This window comes from Ascaphus truei, chromosome 2 (genome assembly GCF_040206685.1).
Source record: "Ascaphus truei isolate aAscTru1 chromosome 2, aAscTru1.hap1, whole genome shotgun sequence".
Lineage (NCBI taxonomy): Eukaryota > Metazoa > Chordata > Amphibia > Anura > Ascaphidae > Ascaphus > Ascaphus truei.
In genome coordinates, this window is record NC_134484.1 from 307820119 (window position 1) to 307846284 (window position 26166).

Consider the following 26166-nt stretch of genomic DNA (forward strand, 5'->3'; position numbering starts at 1 on the left):
ACCAATGAGCACTATCAGATGATGGAGCTTCCCAGTATACAATACCAGTCTGTCTATGTGTCCCTGGACTAACATCATAACCTTAATTCTCAAAAGCGATATTTTAAGAATAAAAAAGGAGGCAGTGACAAAGTGAGAATATGATGCAAGGAGGGGGGGGAGGTTACATAACAGCACTGGGATCTAAGCAGCCATTTTAAGTCAGCATCCATCTTAGGTGCCTCATATTGTCACCCATTTTTGGTTTGTCTGAGTGAAAGGGAATGAGAATGGACGTTTGAAAGAGATTTTGTTTTGCTTCCAATTTTTAAGTGATAATAAGCTGTTCAGCTAACTACAAAAACCTTGAAGAGGGGAGAAAAGTGCCAATGTTATGAAAATAAAAGATAGATAACACACGTCTCGCATTCCGAGGGAGGTTCCCATGAAGTCCCGTATGTAGAGAAAAGGTCACCAGCCTGTATAAGGAATATTAGCTGAGTCATTTCATTTTTAATATGAATCTCATAGTAATGCTATTAAATCAATGTGTTCATATTCATATTTTGTTTATCTTATATGCTTACGTAGTGACGCACACGCAACCTCGTATAGGGGGCGTGGGCTTAGTATTTTGGGTATAAATAAGGCCTGTATGCCAGTATTTCGTTGGGAGAGTTTTATTTTGAAACTCTCTCCTGTGTGTGCACACGTACACTGCAATAAACTTATTTGTCATTCTGCAATGATCCTCAGATTGTGTCTCTTTTATTCACACTTTCACAACATGAATCAGTTAATGTTTTTTTTTAACTCTCAATTCTCACAGTGCTGTGCAAATCAGATTTACATATCAAATTCGAGAAGGGATTTTCCAAAGCGTTTCCTTAAACAAAGCCTCAAAGGGTTGTGAGGGGGGGGGGGGGTTGGGTGAGTCATGCGCAGTAATCAGCTAGCTCCCATCTCAAAGAGGATTACACGCAGGCGCATAGAGAGGTGATGCTCGGCTAGGGACGGATTAAAAACACAATGACAAGCTACATAAACTGAATGACTCTGTAGATAAGAGTTTCAAATCCTTGAGCGAGCCTTGTGTGTGCGTGGGGGAGGGGGGTACAGGGTACAGCAGCATGAATGATTAGTTCTACTGCAGTTCAAAGAAATGGCATATTTTCAAAAGGCAGGTCATCATAATAATTTGATCCCTACACCCCCAAATACAGTACTGTACATAAAAAGCACACAAATCAACCATGTGCAGTCAAAAGCACAGTGTCGCAGTCAAAAGCTACAGCACAGATTGAATATTGTAATATCAAGATGGTTTATGCAGGCTTGTGTGGAAAAAATAACAATAAAAAATAAGGAGAAAAATATATATATATTTATTTTTTGGTCGCTCACTTGTGAACTTTGCATTGACAACAACCCCCCCCCCCCCACACCTACACCAAAGAAAAAGAAAGAATGAGAAAACAACATGAATCAGTTAATGGTTTTTTTAACTCTCAATTCTCACAGTGCTGTGCAAATCAGTTTTACATATCAAATTCGAGAAGGGATTTTCCAAAACGTTTCCGTTAACAAACACTCAAAGGGTTGGGGGGGGGGGTTGGGTGAGTCATGCGCAGTAATCAGCTAGCTCCCATCTCAAAAGGATTACATGCAGGCGCATAGAGAGGTGATGCTTGGCTAGGGACGGATTAAAAACACAATGACAAGCTTCATAAACTGAATGACTCGGTAGATAAGAGTTTCAAATCCTTGAGTGAGCCTTGTGTGTGCGTGGGGGAGGAGGGTACAGGGTACAGCAGCATGAATGATTAGCTCTACTTCAGTTCAAAGAAATGGCATATTTTCAAAAGGCAGGTCATCATAATAATTTGATCCCTACACCCCCAATACAGTACATAAAAAGCACACAAATCAACCATGTGCCACAGCATAGATTGAATATCATAATATCAAGTTGGTCTAGGCAGGTTTGTGGAGAAAATAAAAATAAAAATGAGGAAAAAAAATATATTTTTTTGGGGTCACTCACTCTTGAACTTCGCAAGCAAGCAGTGGTGATTTTACAGACGCATGCGCAGTAATCATCAGCTATCAAGCAGGAATGTGATTGAAACCAGAAAGACACACATTCAAAGGAATGGTGTGGGAGAGGTGTACTGCACTGTAGAGAAGATAAGAAGTTGAAATACCCTGCAGTGCAGTAAATTATCCTGTGTGTGTGCGGAGGTGAGCGAGGGGAGAGAGCTGTATATGCCGAAATGTGATACTGTTACAGTACTGTACACGCCTGTGCATTTCAACAATTTTCAAATGAGACATATAGCACTGCAAATGCATGTATAAATATGCAAATTTACAATTACTGCGCGCGCACACGCAGACTGTGTACTGACGTAGGTTGAACTGCTAAAGTATTAGACTTCAAAGACAACAGCTCGCGAACGCCCCCCTGAATTTTTAGACGGTATTGCAGTATTGGAAAAAGAGAGAAAATTTGCACCAGAAAAGATTTAGCCTACTATTCAATGTGTAGCTTCAGTCCTTTCCACAAAGTGGTTCCGCTGCCTGAGTCCTTCAGAGGTGATTCACCAACCTCTGTAAGAATATGGGTAGAAAAAGGGTGAAATGTCCTCGGGCGCGTCACTCTGCTTGCGGCTCCACGACGTATATTACGTGCAAAGTAGAAGAGAAAGGGGAGGGCCACAGTAAGAAAAACAGCACAAAATTATGCACACTTCTTCATTAAGGTAGGGAGAGGGGAAGGGAGGGGTGGGGAGAGAAGACGAGGGAAGAGAGATATGGAATCACACTTTTTGGGTGGAGACACACTCACATCAAATCTCTAGTATCTTGAGTTGATGTCTCCTCCTCTATATGTGATTGGGTGAGTTGTAGATGAGGAAATGCCCTCTGGTATCTTCCTTGACAAAAAATAAAAGGGAGAAAAAAATAGTGCAATGCAGTTTAATTAGACAGTGGGTGAATGAGATTTAAAACTTACAAGCGACCGATATATTTGGGCATAGGAAGGAGATGCCGCCAGACTCCACAACGTGTCCCTTCCTGGGTTGGGGTGTTTCGTCTCGGCTGGTCCCTGCTGGCAAGAGTTCTTCCCGTCTGTATGCCGAGGTGTATGCGGCTGCAGTGTGGATGATCAAAGCCCGTGCACAGGCTCTGTCCTCCTCCAGCCGCCTATCCCCTCTGCAAAGACAGTCTTCAGCTTCCTTACTCCGTTGCGCCTACGTCACTGAGGAAGCATTGGCGAAACGCGTCTGACGTTTTTTGGTTACTCCAAGCCACCGTAGTGAGGAGTTTGCTTTCCCTGCATCCTGTATCCTGGCCCAGCGTCTCGCCGTCTGCGCATGCACATGCGCAATGGAGTAAGGAAGCTGAAGACTGTCTTTGCAGAGGGGATAGGCGGCCGGAGGAGGACAGAGCCTGTGCACGGGCTTTGATCATCCACACTGCAGCCGCATACACCTCGGCATACAGACGGGAAGAACTCTTGCCAGCAGGGACCAGCCGAGACGAAACACCCCAACCCAGGAAGGGACACGTTGTGGAGTCTGGCGGCATCTCCTTCCTATGCCCAAATATATCGGTCGCTTGTAAGTTTTAAATCTCATTCACCCACTGTCTAATTAAACTGTAATGCACTATTTTTTTCTCCCTTTTATTTTTTGTCAAGGAAGATACCAGAGGGCATTTCCTCATCTACAACTCACCCAATCACATATAGAGGGGGAGACATCAACTCAAGATACTAGAGATTTGATGTGAGTGTGTCTCCACCCAAAAAGTGTGATTCCATATCTCTCTTCCCTCGTCTTCTCTCCCCACCCCTCCCTTCCCCTCTCCCTACCTTATTGAAGAAGTGTGCATAATTTTGTGGTATTGCAGTATTGCATACGGCGCTAATAAAATGCTAATATTACGAGCGCTAAAATACCGCAATATACTCCGGCCAAAAAAAATACATACTGCAGCTGCCCGCGGTTATCAGAATTGCGCCGCTACGGCCGCACGAGGCTAAAGGCGGCCGCCACTGTAGGCTGTTATAGACATTCAGTACTTGTTCTGCAGTGACATTTCATACAGATGTAGTAATACGTACTGTTATCAAGGCATTAGGCCTTTATAGGATGTGAAGGACGACCTTCTTCCTGGCATGGTCTACATTTACTGTACAGTACAGTATGTTTTTATTTTAATGTACATTTAATGTAATGTATATTTGTTGTGGTTTCAATGCGCACAAGCGCTATTAGCCAAATTTGGCTAATAGGACTATTACGCATTACTAGGGAGGGGGAGTACTTTCCCCAGGGAGGGTGGTTAGCAGGGAGGGGGGAAGGGTGGGTTGCTGGAAGGTGTTAACCCCTTCATTACCTTTCTGTTTGCCACTAAGTTAATGAAGGGGTATAAATAATTTATTTAAAAATTGTTCTCTACTACAAGTATTCTTTTTTTATATCATTTCACTCTGCCTTTCCCCTTGATGATGTAGATGCCCGAATATGGTCATATCTTATGCTCCCTCATGATGTAAATACATATATTTGGTTATCTTTGTCATCAAGGGGGATGTCAGACCAGACTGACTGCTTCTCACCTGCTTAGCTGCTTGGGGAGACACAGAAAGACTGCTTCTCTACCTCTGCACAGTGCTATCAGACTGGTGGCTGGTACGGTAGGATTAACGCTGCAGGAGTCCAATTCAGAAGCATGGAAACCCACAGAGCTAATGCTCAATAGACAAGTTAGAGTTTTTGGGGCTGCAGTTAATGTGTCTACCGGAGTGCATCGTCGCACGCGATTGCAGCACCAAATAAAGAAACTCTTACTACATGTGTATCTTGCTGTAATCCATTTTTCTGCAGCCTCAAAAATTTAATCTATTAAGATTATAAATGATAACTTCTTAGTTTTTCTTTAAATTATTATTTGCCATTGTGTCACATACAGTACAGTAGCAGATAACTTTTTGGGGAACATACTAGATTATTTGTCTACTTTAGGTCATCAGATATACAGTATTGTCACCTGTGAATCATTGAGCCTGCGAGCACTGAGATGTGTGAGTGAATGGTAGTGTGGTCAAGTGAAGTTGAATTAAGTGTGGAGTTAAAACAAGGAAGGTGTTAAACAAGGTATATAGAACTACAGTTCATTTGTAGCACTTAATACTCCATAGTTGCAACAATGATCAGGAGTAGGAATGACACACAATGCACATCTTGTCACATGTATGTGCACTTGGAGCATACCGCTGTGAGAAGTGTGAGCATGTGGTCTCTTTGGAGTCTTAGGGGGTCATGCACTAAGCGGCGAAAAATTGCATTCGCCAGGTGTCATGATCGGGGTATGAGGGGTTTATGGGATCTGTGTATATGTTGATCTGCATCCCCCTGCTTCAGCAGAATTGCCCCAGGTCTTAGATTTATTTCCCCAGCAGTATGTGTTATATTCCTGTATGTGTAGAAATCATTTCGGGAGGGAAAGGGTTAACCATATTGTGTATATGTGGATCTGCATTTCCCCACTTCAGCAGAATTAATTGCTATGTTATGTATTAACATGGAGAGAGGGAGAAATGGTATTGTATTTCTGACAATGGATAAAGTGAAAAAATTATATCTTTCATTGTATACATGCTATACCGGTGATATTTGGACACAAGTTAAATCCCACCTATAGCAGGCGGCCCAGGGATTGTTAACCCCTTCTTACCAATAGAAAGTATGATTTCCCCATGTAATAGTTTATGCCATATTTTTATTCAGAAAGGCAGTGTGAGTTATATGAGTCCTCTGATGTGTTAATGAGGCAATATGCTGATCAAAGGAGGCTACTTGAAAGGCTTTGTTGTGGAGAAGTTCCTCAGAGGTGAGAAAAAAGCCTGTACATCCGGGGAAGTGACTCGCCTCATTGCCAATGCAGCCAGCTCTCCCAGATGGATACTAACCATTGTGACCTGTCAAACATAACACCCTACATGAAAGACCCCTGCCCAATAAGCATTTTTGCTAGACAGGATGGCAAACGAAGGCATCAAGTCATAGTTTTTTATAAATGGGCTGGCCAAGTAGCTACAGGGGAGGGGTGTATTACTGAGGGGCTGGGTAAACCCAGCTTCTCGCGTTACCTGGCAACCGGTGATTGGGACAATGTAATTGTTCACCAATAACTGAACAGCCATGTTAGGAATAGGGGGCCTGCATCTATATAGTTGCTTGCACCCCTTATTCCTGTGCTTGTTGTGCTTGTTGTGACCTATAACAACTAAGGAGCTGCTATGGTAATGAAGCAGCATGAATGTATTTTTAATAATAGTGTACGGGAGCAGGGGGTCCCCTGAGCTGAACCGCATTGATTTCTGCCTCAGAGACCCCTTGCTTCCCGAGTTACAGGCCCCGGTATGGGGCATCGGGTGCCAGTGTCGCCGCCATCTTTATAGCGTCAATGACGCGACGTGCCCGCTATAAAGATGGCGGCGACACTGGCACCTATGCCCACACCGGGGCCTGTAACTCGGGAAGCAGGGGGTCCCTGAGCCAGAAATCAATGCGGTTCAGCTCAGGAGACCCCTGCTCCCGCACAATATTATTAAAATATATTAATGCTGCTTCATTACCATAGCGGCTATCCGCTAAGGCAATTAAGGAGTTAAGGCATAATAGCATGTTTATTGGGGACAATTGCCCCCAATAAACATTGCAAAAAACAACATACATCCCCTGTGCCCCAACAACCCCTATACCCCCAGTACATATATTACAATTTTGGGATGCACAGCAATGATACTATAGGCCGGCGGTGGCCCTCGACTGTTCCCCACAGGCCTGCAGTACCAATTCTGTGCCCCCCCCCAAAATTAAAAAACACATAAATACTTTAAAATAAATACACCCCCCCCATCCCTAACACATAGAGTATAGTAAAGGGCAAAATTACAATTATCCACATATGGATAATAGGGCATTTGCCCATTTAAAATACATAAAGCACAATAAACACAATAAATACATATAGAACTTACCCATGTCCGGCTGCCACGATGAATGCCATCCACATCTTCATCACCATCCATGCCCTCCTCCGATGCTGCAAAACATAAACAAGAATAACAAAAGCCAATGTAATGTCCCCTAACCCCTTAATCACCTTAGCGGTCATTAACCGCTATAGTCATTAAGGGGTTAACCCACCCTCACCCACCACTCGGGAGGCCTATACACCCTCCCCCACTACCCCCCACCCATGAGGCCTAACCACCCACAGCCCACAGGGAGGCCTACCCAACCTGGCTTGGGCACAATACCCCCCCCCCCACCCCCGTTAACCACAATAAATGACTATATTTAATAAACAATACTTAACCCACCCCTGTGACCCCCCATAAATACATGATTTATTCTTTTACATACATGGTTAATACCCTAGGCCCACGGGAGTCCCCTGTGGCCATGAAGGGTGTCCGCAGACCCAACAGTGGCCAAGAAAAAGGTTTCAAACAGGGTCTGGAGGCCTACGGGTGGTCCCCGGCAGGCGCTGTGGTCCTCCAGGTGGTCCCCACGGGTCACCATGGGCCCCAAATGGGTTCTCCATGGGTAGGCCAACGGGTGTCTGGGGGGCCCCGGGCCAGCCCCACAGGTGTCTGAGGGTCCTCGTGTGGCTCCCACGGGGGTTTTGGGGCCCTCGGGTGGTCCCTACAGATCCGCTGTTCCCCCACAGATGTAGGGTCACCAGTTCTTCCCCGCAGGTGTCCAGATATGGATAATAGATTATTTGTCCATTATTAAACATATTAACTAGAATAATAAAACAAATACAGTTCTACTAACCTCATCAATATGAATTCTCTCCGCCCTCTGTCTTCCGTAGCCAAAACAATACATAGCAAATACATTCTGGTATCACTTAACCCTATAATCACCTGATCGGTTAATAACCGCAAAGGTAATTAAGGGGTTAAGCCACCCTGGCCTGATACCCACCCTTCACCCATTCATTTGTACAGTGGCTTCCATTTGACGAAAATGTGACGTCATAGGCCTGTAAAAGCCTATGTCGTCTCATTTTGAAGCCAGACGCCGAGGAGGACGGACCTCCTAAAGAAGAAGACCAGGGCGTGGCAGATGAAGGTCAGAAGACCCAGAAGAAGACAGAACACAGAAGACAGAAGATTACAGATGAAGACCCCATTTGACGAAATGGATTACAAATAGAAGAAAGAAAACACAGTTGGATTGTAAGGGTTTATTTTTTTATGGTTACCTGTGGATTGGTTCGAGAGCTTCCGGTTCCCCTTGTTTTCGGTGAGTGGGCATCTAATGGAAAGTTAACAAAAGAAATGTATTTTTTTTAAACTTTTACAGGTTTAAATTTTTTTAACATGTGATAGTTGTTTTTTTCATTATCATTTCTTGCCACTGTATGTATGTATGTCTAGATCGATATATACATAGAGGGTAAGAAATTATTGTTTTGGAAATGCTTGTTTTGCTGTTTTTAAAATTTAGAATTTAGATACATGTAATTTATGGTGGATTTTGCTGTACTTGATTTCAGGGTGTTGCTTGCTTTTTAATATTGGATTATTTTTGGTAGTTAAATTTTGGATGAGGGTAACTTTTTTTAAGAATGATTTGATTTAACGATTGAAAATTTTTATTGTGTAATTGATTTGGATAGGATTGTAATTGATTTAGGATTTGATTAATTAATGGTAATATATTTCTGTTTACTTGCTCGGTTTAAATAGTATACTTGTTTGGATTGAATTGTATTTTGTTTGGAAAATTTTATTGTTAACATTGATTTGCATAGTATCCATGATGCACAGATTATATGCATCATGTATACACTGTAAAATTCAATGTTTTGATTGCTGATTGGGAGATTGCCATTTGGTAGATGAGAATTATTTTATTTAGAATTTTTTTTATTTATTTTTTTATGTGCCTATCTAATATTTTAATTTTGATATGCAATGTGATTTATTGATTTGGAGATGTGGTATTTTCATTTGTGCATGTTTTTTTGAATGCTTAAACATTTCTTTGTATATTGGTTAATCATGTGTGTATATATATATATATATATATATATATATATATATATATATATATATATATATATATATATATAAAACAGACAAAAAACAGGTGCACTCATAGCGTAATAAAGTTTAACAAAATATTTATGGAGTAGATGGTTTAAAAAATACACTCACAAACATAACGGGAATAAAAGCAATTATGAGTTATAGCGGGAGTGACTAGCAATAGGTAATGGACTAGACAGAATGAACAGATACTGTAGCAATGGGAAAATAGCTGTAGTTCATGGCGTTGAAGTGGGGGAAAGTTAACATTTTGGCAAACAGTGAGTCATCCATTTGAAATACAGATAACACTAGTAAACGTCTAAATACTAAATTCAATTGGAGTACTTTAGAAAGACAGGAACAGATAAGATAATATCAATGGTAAAAAGCTTAAGTGCTTGCTTGCTAACAATGCAAGAAACATAACATATAAAATGGGGGAGCTGGAGTTAATAGTTGGAAGGCCGCAGTAAGATATCATAGGCATTACTTAAACATGGTGGGATGAAACTCATGATTGGGCAGTTTATTTAGAGCAGGGGTGGGGAACCTTTTTTCTGCCAAGGGCCATTTTGATATTTATAAAATCATTTGAGGGCCATCCAAAATTATCAACTTAAAAATTAGCCTGCTATATTTGGTCAAACATTTAATTAACTCACCACTAATGTGATGGCTGGAACTGCTTCTCTTTGGGTGACTGACTGACTCTTGGGTGGTGGGTGACTATGACTGACTGTGGGTTGGTGCCTGTGCACACGCACATGCACACATACACACACACATACACACACACACACACACACACACACACACACACACACACACACACACACACACACACACACACACACACACACACACACACACACACACACACACACACACACACACACACACAAACACACACACACACACACACACACACACACACACATACATACACACGCACACACACAGAAATCGGGCAGGGGGTAGGGAAATCAGACTCTCAGACCCACTCTCTCTCTCTCTCAGGCTCTCAGACCCACTCTCTCTCTCAGGCTCTCACACCCACTCTCTCTCTCAGGGTCTCAGACCCACTCTCTCTCTCAGGCTCTCAGACCCACTCTCTCTCTCAGGCTCTCAGACCCACTCTCTCACTCAGGCTCTCAGACCCACTCTCACTCAGATCCACTCACAGACTCTCAGACCCACTCACAGACTCTCAGACCCACTCTCTCTCAGACCCACTCTCTCTCAGACACACTCAAAGACTCTCAGACCCACTCACAGACTCTCAGACCCACTCACAGACTCTCAGACCCACTGTCACTCAGACCCACTCTCTCTCAGACCCATTCACAGACACTTAGACCCACTCACAGACTCTCTGATCCACTCACAGATTCTCAGACCCACTTTCACTCACTCTCAGACCCACTGTCACTCACTCTCAGACCCACTGTCACTCACTCTCAGACCCACTGTCACTCCCTCCTAGACCCATTGTCACTCACTCTCAGACCCACTGTCAATCAGACTCTCAGACCCACTGTCACTCAGACTCTCAGACCCACTCTCAGACTCTCAGACCCACTCTCAGACTCTCAGACCCACTCTCTGACACACTCTCTGACACACTCTCTCTCTCTGACACACTCTCTCTCTCTCTGACACACTTTCTCTCTAGCTCTCTCTGACATACACACTCTCTCACTCAGACACACACACTCTCTCACTCAGACACACACTCTCTCTCAGACACACACACACACACTCTCTCTCTCTCTGACACACACACAGGGGGAGGGAAATCTGATCGGGGGGTATCGGAGCAGGTGCCCTCCGCAACTGCTGCTCGGTGTGGGGAGAAGGAGGACCATCTAAGTGCGCAAGGGGGGGGGTAATCTGAGCAGGGGGGATCGGAGCAGGTGGGATCGGAGCAGGTGCCCTCCTCCGTAACTGCTACCCGGTGTGGGGAGGAGTGCCGTGTAAGTGCACAGGGGGGGGGCGGAGCAGGGCGTGATCGGAGCAGGTACCCTCCACAACTGCTGCCCGGTGTGGGGAGGAGAAGAGGCAGTAGTGAGATGTCTCTCCCACCGCAGACTCGTTCTTCTATCCCCCAAGCCTCTTGTACCCCCTCACCCCCCATCCCCCACTCCTCTTATACCCTCTCCCCCCCGGAGCGCTGCTTATCTGTGCTGCCCTGGTGATACTCAGGTCCTTAATCACCTCAGGCGGCTGCTGCCACACACAGACAGTACACACACAAACACAGTGACCGTGACACACAGTGACACACACACAGACACACACAGACAGTGACAGTGAGACACACACACACAGTGACAGTGACACACACACACACACACGCACGCACGCACACACACACACACACACACACACACACACACACATACACACACACAGTGAGACACACAGAGACAGTGAGACACATAGAGACAGTGAGACACACACACACACACACACACACACACACACACACACACACACACAGAGACAGTGAGACACAGACACGGAGAGAGACAGTGACACACACACACACACACACACACACACACACACACACACACACACACACACACACACACACACACACACACACACACACACACACACACACACACACACACACACACACACACACACACACACACACACACACAGTGACATTGACACACACACACACACAGTGACAGAGACAGACACACACACAGTGACACACACACACAGTGACACACACAATGACACACACACAGTGACACACACACAAAAATAAGGCCTCTCCCCCTTGGGGTGGGTAAGGTGCCTGGGAGGGGGTATAAAGGGGCATGTGGGTTACCTGGGGCCCATGGATGGGCTGCTGGAGCTGCATAGGTAGCCAGTGCAGATGAGAGACTGGCAGGCCCACGGAGCCTAAAGGGAGACACAGACGGGCGGAGCCTAAAGAGAGGGGCGGAGCCTAAGCAGCCCGGCATTACTGGAGGAGAGAAGGGAGGGGAGCAGTGCTGTAGGAAGAGGCGGGCCAAAAAAAAAAATCTTGGCAGAGTGACAGCACAGGCAGCAAATCAGGAGAGGGGGAGTTTTTTTTTTAATTTTTTTTTTTAAACCATTCTTGCAGGCTTGCTTCCCGGGGGCCGGACCAAATGTTTTCGTGGGCCTTACACGGCCCGAGGGCCAGACGTTCCCCACCCCTGATTTAGAGGGTTATTCAATTTTGTAGAAGAATCAAGCAAATAGAAGGAGTGGTGGAGTATCTTTATATGTTAAACCGGATCCTATTATAAGGGAAGATATGTATGAAGGGATTCATGAAAATGTAGAGACTTTGTATATAGACATGAGCAGTGAAGATAAAAATACACAGAAAATGTTTGTAGCGATATACTATAAATCACCAAATACTGGAACTAATGAGTTCCTCTTCACTTGTCGCTCGGGGGCGTTGCGCGCATGCGTCATACGCCGGTGACGTGTCTCGCTTCTGCCCTCCAATCCCGCGATGCAGGGTCTGCGCCTGCACAGCACGTCAGTGGGGACTGACGCTCCCATGGGGAGCGCTCTGCGCGTGCGGGGGGAGGCGCGTGAGGGAGGGTGACAGCGCAGAGAGTTGCCAGCAGGTGTCAGAACAGAACAGAGGTAAGTGCGGGCGTGCGGGACCTGCGCAGTGACGCACGAGGGTCCGCGAGTCCTGATAGTACCCCCCTCTTCAAGAGAGACCTCCGGGCAATTCCAGTGAGGTTTCAGAGGATATCTCTGGTGGAACTTCTTGATGAGTTCAGGATCATGGATCTGGTTGTGTGAAACCCAAGAAAGCTCCTCTGGGCCATATCCCTTCCAATGGATGAGGTACTGAGTGGTCCTTCTGGAAATTCGTGAGTCAATGATGGCCTGGATCTCGTACTCCTGTTGTCCCTGTACAAGACGGGGAGGAGGTGGTATGGGAACACAATCCGGAAACCGGGAACTGTGATAGGCAGGTTTCAACAAGGAAACGTGAAATACAGATTGTATTCTCATAGATGCTGGGAGTTTTAGACAATATGATACCGGGTTTATTCTCTCCAAGATTTGGAAGGGACCCAAAAATCTTGGTGCAACCTTGGGAGTATGAGTTTTCAGGAAAAGGAATCAGGGGAGCGTCAGTGCCTAAGGAAAAAATGTGATACTCGCATAGTGCAATATGTTAACAATACACATACACAGGCAGAGCTCTCATAAGAGCACAGTGAGGCTAGATATTAATGATCACTAAGTATCAGAAATATTAGCTGTGTATGGGCATCTCTAATGACCCATACATACAGGAACATAAATAGGAGGTAGGAATCCAAAAGAGAGACACCAATCCAATACTTAAAAAATGTAGATATTTATCCAGGATTGATAAAAATTGGAGGCTTACAGGATTCCGGAAAGGTAACAGCAAGTTTGTACACATGAAGGTTCACTCGAGTCGCGTTCTCGGGATCTCTGCACGATGCTGCTTCCTCATCCGGTCTCCGACCTGCGCTGCTTCAGGGGGCCGATACGTCACTTCCGGGTTCTTCAACTCGTATTGCGGACGCCACCGGAACTCCACAGCAGGCTCTCTCCCTCTGGATCTCACACGAGGGGTTACGCTCTACTAGTTTCGCCGTACGTAGTGACGGCTTCATCAGGAGTGATGTTACCCCATAAAGAGATGCTATTTGTACCCTTTACTTAATGCTGACCTTTCCTCCTATTGGACAGCAAGTAAATTGGTGATTGACTACATATGTCCTCCCAATCTTCACAACACTGTTATACAATTAACCTTTAAAATACACAACAATGTTTATACACTTCAAAGTAAAATACATCTTTATTAATAAAAAACCCATTCTAAAAATTCACGAAGTGGCCTAATATACAACTGTGCTATTTTTGGAATTGTATATAAAATATATAAAAGACATAAAATCTAATAAAATCGCTCAAAATCTAACTTCTAATATATGTTGAAACGGCGATTGTTGTATCTCAAAATAAAATAGGGAAAAAAACAATTAGTTCACAATAAGTGCATTTTCAACCTCATTTTGCAGTCTAAAGCAATTTATTGTCTAACAGTTTTTTATAGGAAAGCACTTAGCTCAAAATCCACATTAAGACCTAGTGGTACAAGTGTTTGCAAAGTGAAGATCCAGAAGCTTTCTCTTTTTTTAAGAGCAGCTTGTCTGTCTCCACCTCTCCAATGTGTCAACACTTGTTCTATAACTGTAAAAGTGAGCCCAGATGTGTCCCCATTATGTTTTTGTAAAAAATGGTTGGACAGGTGATGTGTAGTAACACCTCTCCTCACATTACCGATATGCTCAAGTATACGTATATTTATAGTTCTTGTTGTTTGGCCCACATATTGTAATCCGCATGGACAGGTGATAAGATATACCACATAATTAGATTTGCATGATAAAAGTTGTTTTATGTTGTATCTTTGCCCTGTGATATTTGACACAAAACTAAATTTATCCTCTGGTCTATATTTACATGCAGTGCATGTGGTACAACCATAAAAACCTTTGGATTTTGTTAGCCATCTGTTCCCCTCACTGGTTATTTTAGGTAGGGCACTGGGGGCTAATTTATCTTTCAATGATTTGGCTTTTCTGAAGATCACATTTGGGTTTTCAGGGACAATCTCTCCAAGCACAGGGTCATTTTTTACAATGTGCCAGTGCTTTTTAATTATTTTGGTAATCTTATCTGATTGTCTATTGTAATCTGTCATAAATGAGTACTCAAAAGTTTTATTTGATTTAACCTTCTTGTTCTTACTCAATAAATCATTTCTATCCAAATCATTGACTTTTTTAATGGCATCCTGTATGATCACATCATTGTAATCTTTTTCTAAAAACCTTTCTTGAAGAAAGACAGATTGTTTTTGAAAGGTACTTAAGTTACTACAATTCCTTTTAATGCGTCTTATCTGTCCATATGGGACATTTTGCAGCCATTTCGGATGATGACAACTTGTGGTGGATATGTAATTGTTTATATCTACACCTTTGAAGAAGGTCTCTGTTTTTATTGTCCCTTCCTCAATGAAAATAGTCAGGTCCAAGAAATTAACTTTTTCTTGACTATATTCACAATTAAATTTTAAATTGAGCAAGTTGTCATTAATATAGATAATAAACTGTTTAAGGCTTTCTTCATTACCTTTCCAGATAAACATAATATCATCTATATATCTACGCCATAGGCACAAATTCGCACCCAGCTCTGCAATAGACCAAATATGGTCTTCTTCCCATGCTCCCATAAGAAGATTTGCATAGCTGGGTGCAAATTTCGTGCCCATGGCGGTGCCACATTTTTGCAGGTAATATACCCCCTCAAACAGAAAATAATTGTGTTCTAGGATGAACTTTATGCCATCTAAAATAAAGTTGGCCTGTTCATTTGGCATATCTGGATCTTTTGATAAGGCCCTATCCACAGCTTCATGTCCATCTCTATGATTTATACACGTATAGAGGGAGGTAATATCACAAGTTACTAGATAACATCCATTTTCCCATACTTGACTTTCTAAGATGCGCAAGATATCCGTTGTGTCCTTAAGATAGGAAGGAAGTTTAGTGACATATTTTTGTAAATATATGTCTATATAAGCAGATAGATGTGACGTTAAAGAGTCAATACCCGCTATTATGGGCCTACCAGGTGGATTTGTAATACTCTTATGGAGTTTTGGTAGGTAATAAAATATGGGTCTAACAGGATTTTCTCTGTAGAGAAAGCTATATTCATCACTGTTAATGACTTCTTCTATCTTACCTCTATCTAACAGGATTTTAAGTTCTTTTAAAAAATCTACTGTTGGATCTTTTTTTAAGGGTTGGTATGTATTCACGTCACCTAGAATTCTTTTAGATTCTGTGATGTAATCATTTCTGTCTATAGTTGCTACACCGCCCCCCTTATCAGCTTGTTTTATAACAACGTTGGTATCTTCTTGTAGCACTTTTAAGGCCTTTCTTTCAGAGATGCTCAAATTGTTTTCAAACTTAGTATCAGATTTAACTAGTTTTTCAAAGTCTTTTAATATAAGTTGTGAAAATACGTCTAAATTGTTACCTTTCACATACTTTGGATAGAACGTTGAAGGTAATTTTAGGCCAGAGTGTATTAACATTGGTCTATCTTCTAATGTTACAGGTGACTTAATCACATCTGATGTAGTTACAAGATTATCGGCAGTCCTTTGTTCTACATCTTTTAGTCTAAAGAATCTTTTTATAGTCAGTTTTCTTAAAAACCTCTGTGCATCCACAAATAGGCCAAAATTATTTGGACCTACTGTTGGTGCAAACTTAAGACCTTTTGACATTAGTGACTTTTCCGATTCTGTCAGTGGTTTTGAACTTAGGTTAAAAATATTATTTCCTATTTCTTGCTTTTTTTGAGATACTTCTTTTTCCCTTCCTCTTCCCCGTTTTCGTCGGGTCTTGTTCTTTTCCTTTCTGACGAGGGATCCCTCTTCATTAGGGGAGCATAATGATTTGCTCCCTGAAATGAAGTGGACCCCCCCTCCCCTAAAAAATCCTTTTTATTACCATTTTTGGGGGCATGTTTTGTAAATAGTTTCTCTTTTTGAACTTCTCTTTGTTCTTTCCTAGAGTTTGTTACTATTTCTACTTCAGAATCGAAGTCTATACTTATAGTTCTTTTAGGTGTTTTACTTACATTAATTTGAACTTTATCAGGTCCTTTTGATGTTTTTGGAGGATTAGATTTAATTCTCCAATTTCCTCGTTCAGGACTCATTCTGTTTTTATTTCGTATATCCTTTGTATTCTTACTAGATTTACTATTTTCCCTTGATCTATCTCTTTTTTGAAAGGATTTCTTAGGGTTTTTTTTAGTAGATTTGGCAGATAAAACTTCAGGAGTTTTAATCTCTTTAGGATTTGTTTTCTCTTCCAGATCAGGTTTCCTAGGAGGTCCATCTTTATAGTCCTCTTCATCTCTCAGAAACTTTTAACTTTCTTAGTGATGGTTTCCTTCCTGATCTTATCTAATTTATTTTGCAGATGAATGTCTTTCTCTTTAAACTGTGTTGTTTGGTTTAAATTACCGATCCTTAGTTCTATTTCATCGATCTCGACATCAATCTGCAAAACATGATTTCTCTGCTGTTCAATAATTAATCCCATTAGATCTTGTGAACATTTTTCTAGCAGATTATACCATTTCTCAATGAAAGCCTCATCCTCTAGATCTATAGATGGGTGTTTCTTGAGTCTTAATCCTCTTGGGACTCTGCCACTTATAATGTACTGTTCCAAAAAAGTGTAGTCCCAAATTTTTTAAATATCTTTGATAAATAACTTGGAGAAAAAGAAGTATCTCAAAAAAAGCAAGAAATAGGAAATAATATTTTTAACCTAAGTTCAAAACCACTGACAGAATCGGAAAAGTCACTAATGTCAAAAGGTCTTAAGTTTGCACCAACAGTAGGTCCAAATAATTTTGGCCTATTTGTGGATGCACAGAGGTTTTTAAGAAAACTGACTATAAAAAGATTCTTTAGACTAAAAGATGTAGAACAAAGGACTGCCGATAATCTTGTAACTACATCAGATGTGATTAAGTCACCTGTAACATTAGAAGATAGACCAATGTTAATACACTCTGGCCTAAAATTACCTTCAACGTTCTATCCAAAGTATGTGAAAGGTAACAATTTAGACGTATTTTCACAACTTATATTAAAAGACTTTGAAAAACTAGTTAAATCTGATACTAAGTTTGAAAACAATTTGAGCATCTCTGAAAGAAAGGCCTTAAAAGTGCTACAAGAAGATACCAACGTTGTTATAAAACAAGCTGATAAGGGGGGCGGTGTAGCAACTATAGACAGAAATGATTACATCACAGAATCTAAAAGAATTCTAGGTGACGTGAATACATACCAACCCTTAAAAAAAGATCCAACAGTAGATTTTTTAAAAGAACTTAAAATCCTGTTAGATAGAGGTAAGATAGAAGAAGTCATTAACAGTGATGAATATAGCTTTCTCTACAGAGAAAATCCTGTTAGACCCATATTTTATTACCTACCAAAACTCCATAAGAGTATTACAAATCCACCTGGTAGGCCCATAATAGCGGGTATTGACTCTTTAACGTCACATCTATCTGCTTATATAGACATATATTTACAAAAATATGTCACTAAACTTCCTTCCTATCTTAAGGACACAACGGATATCTTGCGCATCTTAGAAAGTCAAGTATGGGAAAATGGATGTTATCTAGTAACTTGTGATATTACCTCCCTCTATACGTGTATAAATCATAGAGATGGACATGAAGCTGTGGATAGGGCCTTATCAAAAGATCCAGATATGCCAAATGAACAGGCCAACTTTATTTTAGATGGCATAAAGTTCATCCTAGAACACAATTATTTTCTGTTTGAGGGGGTATATTACCTGCAAAAATGTGGCACCGCCATGGGCACGAAATTTGCACCCAGCTATGCAAATCTTCTTATGGGAGCATGGGAAGAAGACCATATTTGGTCTATTGCAGAGCTGGGTGCGAATTTGTGCCTATGGCGTAGATATATAGATGATATTATGTTTATCTGGAAAGGTAATGAAGAAAGCCTTAAACAGTTTATTATCTATATTAATGACAACTTGCTCAATTTAAAATTTAATTGTGAATATAGTCAAGAAAAAGTTAATTTCTTGGACCTGACTATTTTCATTGAGGAAGGGACAATAAAAACAGAGACCTTCTTCAAAGGTGTAGATATAAACAATTACATATCCACCACAAGTTGTCATCATCCGAAATGGCTGCAAAATGTCCCATATGGACAGATAAGACGCATTAAAAGGAATTGTAGTAACTTAAGTACCTTTCAAAAACAATCTGTCTTTCTTCAAGAAAGGTTTTTAGAAAAAGATTACAATGATGTGATCATACAGGATGCCATTAAAAAAGTCAATGATTTGGATAGAAATGATTTATTGAGTAAGAACAAGAAGGTTAAATCAAATAAAACTTTTGAGTACTCATTTATGACAGATTACAATAGACAATCAGATAAGATTACCAAAATAATTAAAAAGCACTGGCACATTGTAAAAAATGACCCTGTGCTTGGAGAGATTGTCCCTGAAAACCCAAATGTGATCTTCAGAAAAGCCAAATCATTGAAAGATAAATTAGCCCCCAGTGCCCTACCTAAAATAACCAGTGAGGGGAACAGATGGCTAACAAAATCCAAAGGTTTTTATGGTTGTACCACATGCACTGCATGTAAATATAGACCAGAGGATAAATTTAGTTTTGTGTCAAATATCACAGGGCAAAGATACAACATAAAACAACTTTTATCATGCAAATCTAATTATGTGGTATATCTTATCACCTGTCCATGCGGATTACAATATGTGGGCCAAACAACAAGAACTATAAATATACGTATACTTGAGCATATCGGTAATGTGAGGAGAGGTGTTACTACACATCACCTGTCCAACCATTTTTTACAAAAACATAATGGGGACACATCTGGGCTCACTTTTACAGTTATAGAACAAGTGTTGACACATTGGAGAGGTGGAGACAGACAAGCTGCTCTTAAAAAAAGAGAAAGCTTCTGGATCTTCACTTTGCAAACACTTGTACCACTAGGTCTTAATGTGGATTTTGAGCTAAGTGCTTTCCTATAAAAAACTGTAATAATAAATCGTTTTAGACAATAAATTGCTTTAGACTGCAAAATGAGGTTGAAAATGCACTTATTGTGAACTAATTGTTTTTTTCCCTATTTTATTTTGAGATACAACAATCGCCGTTTCAACATATATTAGAAGTTAGATTTTGAGCGATTTTATTAGATTTTATGTCTTTTATATATTTTATATACAATTCCAAAAATAGCACAGTTGTATATTAGGCCACTTCGTGAATTTTTAGAATGGGTTTTTTATTAATAAAGATGTATTTTACTTTGAAGTGTATAAACATTGTTGTGTATTTTAAAGGTTAATTGTATAACAGTGTTGTGAAGATTGGGAGGACATATGTAGTCAATCACCAATTTACTTGCTGTCCAATAGGAGGAAAGGTCAGCATTAAGTAAAGGGTACAAATAGCATCTCTTTATGGGGTAACATCACTCCTGACGAAGCCGTCACTACGTACGGCGAAACTAGTAGAGCGTAACCCCTCGTGTGAGATCCAGAGGGAGAGAGCCTGCTGTGGAGTTCCGGTGGCGTCCGCAATACGAGTTGAAGAACCCGGAAGTGACGTATCGGCCCCCTGAAGCAGCGCAGGTCGGAGACCGGATGAGGAAGCAGCATCGTGCAGAGATCCTGAGAACGCGACTCGAGTGAACCTTCATGTGTACAAACTTGCTGTTACCTTTCCGGAATCCTGTAAGCCTCCAATTTTTATCAATGCTGGATAAATATCTACATTTTTTAAGTATTGGATTGGTGTCTCTCTTTTGGATTCCTACCTCCTATTTATGTTCCTGTGTGTATGGGTCATTAGAGATGCCCATACACAGCTAATATTTCTGATACTTAGTGATCATTAATATCTAGCCTCACTGTGCTCTTATGAGAGCTCTGCCTATGTATGTGTATTGTTAACATATTGCACTATGCGAGTATCACATTTTTTCCTTAGGCACTGACGCTCCCCTGATTCCTTTTCCTGTTACTTTGCGGACCGTGAAACAGTCCTTAAGGGTTTGAGTGTCTATTTATCACTTCATGCACTTTATTTTTGATTTATTTTTGATATCACTAGTCACTATATATCACTGCATGGTTTAAGTTGTGTGTTTTTTAGAGTGTATGAGCGCCATCTAGTGTTTTTTTGTATAGAGTATGAGTTTTCAAGCATATGTTCTTGGAGGAGAGCTAAACCTTGTCACCTGAATTGATTTACGAAATCTCCCGGCGGTGGAGATCGCTTGAGCCTTCTGCCTGCATGCAGCTCTCCTTTAATTGTCCTGAATCTTGGTCCAAGAGGACTGCAAGGTCTGGACCTGGTTATCTACTGCCAGAACCCCCAAAGAACAGCGAGTGATGGGCAGATGTGCCGGATGGAACCCGTAGTTCGCGAAGAAAGGAGAGAGTTGCCTAGACTCATTCCGCAGGGAATTGTGGGCAAATTCTGCCCAGGGGAGAAGGTCCGCCCAATCGTCTTGTGTTTCAGAGACAAAGCAGCGCAGATACTGGTTGGTCCTCTCCGTTTGCCCATTCGTCAGAAGAGAAGTGCAAGGATATGCCCAGTCTCCTTGAGAAGGCCCGCCAGAATCTGGAGACAAACTGGGAACCCCTGTCGAAGATGATGGTCAATGGAACTCCGTGAAGAAAGAAGATCTCCCTGGTGAAGATGTCCGCTAGGGTAGGGGAGTCGGGGATACCTCTGAGTGGAACAAAATGTGCCTGTTTAAAGAAGAGGTCAATAATGACCAATATAGTATTCATGCCTTTGGAAACAGGAAGCTCTATAATAAATCGATAAATGGTTCCAGGGGCGGTCAGGGATGGGTAGTGGATGTAAGAGTCCTTGAGGTCTACAGCGGGGAACCTTGTTCCGGGCGCAAGTGATGCAAGCCTTGACGAACTCGCTGATATCCTTTCGCATGTTGGGCCACCAAACAGTCCGTTCTATGAGGTCCGTAGTTCTTTTGGTGCCAGGATGTCTCGCAGTTTTAGACGAGTGGCCCCATTCCAGAATCTTCCTGCTTTAATTGGGAGAAGAAAAGAGACAACCGTCCGGGACCTCCAGACCCTCCAGAACTTTGGACTGATCCAAGAGAATTTTGTCCAATACATCAAAAGTGTTGTCAGATATGAAGTACTTGGACAGAAGTATGGTCTCTGCTCTGGCCTCGGCTTTGTCCTCACTAAGGAATTGACGAGAAAGTGCGTCTGCCTTTAGACTCTTGGACACAGGAATGAAAAAAATAATGTAATGAAAACGGGAAAAGAAAAGAGACCAACGGGCCTGACGAGCTCCCAGCCCGCGAGCGCTCTCCAAATACATAAGGTTTTTGTGGTCCGTTAGAATAGTAATTGGACTCTCCGTGCCCTCCAACAGATGCCTCCATTCCTCCAATGCGAGTTTAATGGCTAATAATTCCCTGTTGTCCACGTCGTAATTCTGTTGTGCTTGAGAAAAACTTTTTGAGAAAAGTGCACAGGGGTGCAAATTGGAAGAAGGTGACTTTCTTTGAGAAAGGATGGTGCCGGCTCCAACATCCGATGCGTCTACTTCCAGCGTAAATGGAAGCTTGGGATTGGGATGAATCAGGACCGGTGCTGAGACGAATGATTTCTTCAGAAAGTCAAAGGCTTGAACAGCTGCAGGGGGCAGAGATGGGCGCGACAATGGACAAGAAATTCCGAATAAGTCTTTTGTAATAATTAGCAAAACCGAGAAACCTTTGAATGCCTTTGAGGGAGGTGGGAAGCGGCCAGTCCAAGATGGATCTCAGCTTGGAAGGATCCATCGGGAACCCGGAATCCGAGATGATGTACCCCAGGAAAGTGGTAGAGGATTGGTGATAGTGACACTTCTCCAACTTAGCATAGATGTGGTTCTGATGAAGGCGTAGTAGTACCTGTTTGACTTGTACAATGTGTTCGGGAAGACTTTTTGAGAAGATCAGAATATCATTGAGATACACGATGAGAAAAACATTGAGAAGATCCCTGAATATTTCATTTACGAAATCCTGGAAGACCGCAGGAGCATTGCATAAACCGAATGGCATAACTAGGTACTCATAGTGCCCGACCCTGGTATTAAAGGCTGTCTTCCATTCGTCGCCTTGTCGAATCCTTACCAGGTTGTATGCGCTGCGTAGATCCAATTTGGAAAAGATGGTTGCCCCTTGGAGACGATCGAACAATTTGGAAATCAAAGGCAGGGGATACCGGATTTTGATGGTAATCTTGTTTAACCCACGGTAATCAATACATGGACGAAGGGTACCGTCCTTCTTCTTGACAAAGAAGCCTGCCCCAGCGGGGGAGGAAGATTTTCTAATAAACCCCTTCTGGAGATTCTCTCGAATGTAATCCGACATAGCTTTAGTCTCTGGGAGGGAGATGATCGCCCTCTAGGAAGAACTGACCCAGTCAAGATGTCTATAGGACAGTCAAAGGGTCGGTGCGGAGGAAGGACCTCAGATTTGACTTTATCAAAGACGTCTCTGAAGGCCGAATAACAGCCGAGTAAGGAACACTGTACCTCCTTGGACTTCTTCACACTACAAACAGTCTGCCATGGAGTCACTTGGGCGTTCATGTGTGGCGAGTTCATCCTTCAACTGTTCGGAAAGGCCCTGACAGAAAACAGAAGAGAGGGCCTCGTCATTCCACCCCGTCTCAGCAGCAACTGTTCCGAAACTCCAGGGCATATCTAGCCACTGGACGATTTCCCTGTGAGATGTGGAGAAGGGATGAAGCTGCAGTGATCTTCTGACCCGGAGTATCGAAGATGCGCCAGAACTCCTTTGTGAATCACCCAATGTCCTGTGTGAGATCGCTTCTCTGCTCCCAGATGGGAGAGGCCCAGAACAACGCGTTACCTGTAAGCAACGAGACAATGTAGGCTACTTTGGTTCTGGATGAAGGGAACCGGGAGGGAGTCAACTCAAACTGTATGAAACACTGATTGAGGAACCCACAACATTCTAAGGGGTCTCCGGAGTACCGGTTGGGAGCAGGAAGTCGCGGGCCAGAAGAGCAGGGGTTAACCGGAGGAGTAAGCAGAGGTGGAGGGAAGGCGGGAGGATTAGCCTGTTGTACTTGGACTGAGAGGGTCTGGAGGTCTTTCTGTAGTGCATCCATACGAAGGTCAGACGGTTCTAAATACTTCTCGAGCTTGGAGAACATAGCGGCATGAGATGCCACCATATCTCCCACCCCAGCGGGGTCTATATTTGTGGGGTTGAGCATAATGTTATGCTGTGCTCACCACAAACTAGATGAGACCACTGTGCTGAGATGGGGAAAGACAGCCACCAGCCACAGACACGGGGACCCGTCCGGAATGTAGAATGGTCTTGCTGGCCGAGTCTGGGACATGAGAAATCAGAATAAACGTATACTTGCCGGGTCCGATGCGGGGGAGGTCCAGAGTGTGTGAGGTACTAATGCCAAGGTCAGAACTGGAGAAGGGCAGGAGAGATACGGATCATCAAAGTTCAAGCCAAGGTCGGGGTTCCAGAGAGCGAGGGTTCCAAAGGCCGGCAGAGTCCGTACACTGGAGATCAGAACAAGAACAAGGCGACAAGATAGGTAAATCAGAGGCAAACACAGGGTAACATGAGTCTATGCTCAGCCGAAGTGCCAGTGGCACAGCTGAGCATAAGTAGCAGGCACTGACCAATCCCCCCAGGGGGTGGAGCAGAGGCGTAACCCTTGCGGAGACCAGGGATAGGCTGGAAGGGAAGAGACAGCTGACAGTACTGGAACTAATGAGTTCCTCTTGACTCGTCGCTCGGGGGCGTTGCGCGTGCGTCGCGCGCGTGCGTCAGACGCCAATGACGCATCTCGCTTCTGCCCTCCAATCCCACGATGCGGGGTCTGCGCCTGCGCAGCACATCAGCAGGGACTGACACTGCCGTGGGGAGCGCTCTGCGCATACGGGGAGAGGCGCGTGAGGGAGGGTGGCAGCGCCTAGAGTTGCCAGCAGGTGTTGGAACGGAACGGATGTAAGTGCGGGCGTGCGGGACCTGCGTGGGGACGCGCAAGGGTCTGCGAGTCCTGACAATTACCCCTACCTCTGACCTGCGGGTCCGTATCCTGTTTTGCAGTCAGCAATGTTACACGTTGCATGAGCCACACAATGGACCCCGCAGATGTAGCAAACGCAGTTACCCATCAGGGACAGGTTTTGGACACCATTGCCACCTATCTAGCTATGCTGGATCAGAAACTAGATTCAATCTAAAGCAAGGCTCTCGCACTATGGGACAATATGCCATCAAGTTTAGGACCCTGGCAGCGGAGAACGATTGGAACAAGATGGCTTTGAAGGCTAATATCCGTCAGGCCATTGAGGAGAAGCTGAAGGATGAATTGACGTACAGGGACCTACCCGCAGATCTGGAAGGACTGACCTCCCTTTGCATGTCCCTGGATCTTCGGATGATGAGGGAGAGACGTCAGGAGCAAGATCGTTATCGCAGATTCCGGCCTCTTCCGCTAACTCCACATATTCAGGCCCCGTCCAATGAAACGCCAGGAAAACGCCTGTGCCCAGAACAAGTAGGGGAGTTTCCTCTGGGTATCTGCAACTTCTTCCCATCTCCTTGTCATTAGATGGTCCCTATCTGCCTATCCTGGCAAGACCATTCTGTGATAATTCAGGCTTTCATGGACTCCAGAGCCACTGGTATATTTGTGGATAAGGCCTTTGCTCAGCGGATCAAGATCCCTCTCCAGACGAAGGATGTAACCATAGGTATCTCTTCCATTGATGGTAGGCTGTTGGGATCAGGGGTTGTATCACAAGAGACATCCAAATCAAGGCTACAGTTGCTGTTTTGCACCACAGCTGGACGTCATCAACTCCCCAGCCATCGATGTGGTTCTAAGACTTCTCTGGCTACGCAGACACAATCCCCAGATCAATTGGATTTTGGGTCAGATAAGAACTTGGGGATCTGCGTGCCATGGCAAATGTCTTTCACCCTGTCATCCTGTGGGTACTCTGCTACAGGCACTGGAGGATTTACCCTGTCTCCCGGCCTGTTACTATAACCTTAAGCGGGTCTTTGACAAGGGGCAGGCCGAAGAGTTACCTGTGCATCGACCATTTGATTGTGCGATCGATCTCCTTCCTGGGATGACTCCTCCTCATGGATGTATGTATCCTCTTTCCCAACTGGAGACCAAGGCGTTGAGGACCTACATTGATGAGAACCTGAAGCGAGGATTCATTAGCAAATCCTGTTTTCCTGCTGGTGCAGGCTTTTTTTGTGGCAAAGAAGGATGGATCATTGAGACCCTGTATTGATTATCGGGGTTTGAATA